We start from the raw sequence: 1,363 nt of genomic DNA on the forward strand, positions 1-1,363 counted from the left end.
AAATAAATTAAATATTAAAACAACTACTCTGTTTTTCATCTAACCTAGGCCTTCCTATGTCTCTAGCTAGACTTGAATCGTATTCGCAAAATATGGAATAAATTACCCATAAATGTCATCTATTCACCGACAATCATTTCCTTTAAAAGGAGTACAAAGCTAATTTTGTTCTTAATTGACAATACTTTTGTATTACAATAAAATAGAGAAAAATACAAATTTAAACTATAAAAGAGATAAAATTATGGAAGCTAAAATTCTAACTGAAAATTGAAAAGTCAATCATATTGCATCATAATGAAAGTTAAAGAAAAAAGAATACGAGTCGACTGACCTGTAATTATATAAAAATTGTCTGAAACCATAACGTTTTTAGGGTTTATATTTTCCAAGAGCGCCCGAAATAAAATGAAACAGGACCATTTTCAAAAACATTTTGTTTGAAATTGTATTCTGTATAAATATGTTTTTAAAAAATAAAAAAGTTATATACAAACATACTATTTATGAAGATGGCATCTAGACAATATAGAAAAGAACAAAGCCTTGGTAGAATGCTTTTGCAGACACCAAGAATAACACACGAACGTCTAAAGATTTATTTCTATGAGTTGGGGGTCCTTCTGGCTGCTGGTGATTGGGTAGCACACCAGCCGACAATCCTTTACTCTCTTCCGAAGAGTGTACTGCGTTTTTTAACATGCACATGGGCCATATTGCACACGTGATCAACACACTTGTATTTCAGCCATAAAGCTAAGTGACAAGGAGAGAGATAATGGAATAGAACCGGGTTTTCAGCGCGCACACAATGCAGTGACACCACTAGTTTATCGGACTGAGACACGTATATAGAGACATTCAATGTGGACGTGCATGCAGGGACTAAAATAATAAAACAAAAACTAAAAACAAAAAAATATATATAGAAAGATGTATGTGAATCACCAAAGTAAACAGGAAGACTAAGTATTAGAGAACAAAAGTTCAAGATATACAAGTTTAAGTCAATTGATGGAAATGGACAGGGCACCTCGCCAGAACAAAATGACAATAGATGGACAAAAGTAGCCACAGCAGAATAGACTCCAATAGCAAGTACACTAGGTCATGGAAGAACCAAAAACAGATAGAACCAGATATGACGATAATAATAATAAAAAAAATTAACAAAGGCAATTTACTGTAACGCCCTCTTACATAAAAGAGAATTATTTCGTGGCACTGGTAAAGTTTCGATCGTAATTTCGATAATCGAACATTATAATCCCTTATAAATAAAAAAAACCCCAAACCAAAATTGCTATTTGCTGTTGCGACTCTCATCAAACAGGTAAGTAAAGGCTTTATTAAATAATTGCAT

General features: G+C 32.6%; 1 long non-coding RNA gene across 1 annotated transcript in view; it reads left to right on the forward strand.

Moving 5' to 3' along the window:
• The first annotated feature begins 941 nt into the window (after positions 1-941).
• LOC117101876 overlaps positions 942-1,363 on the forward strand; it is a 6,826-nt gene continuing 6,404 nt past the window's right edge. Inside the window, exon 1 of the long non-coding RNA XR_004444333.1 lies at positions 942-1,333. This is a non-coding gene — a long non-coding RNA (uncharacterized LOC117101876). The remainder of the gene's footprint in view (positions 1,334-1,363) is intronic.

This window comes from Anneissia japonica, unplaced genomic scaffold, assembly GCF_011630105.1.
Source record: "Anneissia japonica isolate Jap-2015-1 unplaced genomic scaffold, ASM1163010v1 scaffold4988_len2956909_cov206, whole genome shotgun sequence".
Taxonomy (NCBI): domain Eukaryota; kingdom Metazoa; phylum Echinodermata; class Crinoidea; order Comatulida; family Comatulidae; genus Anneissia; species Anneissia japonica.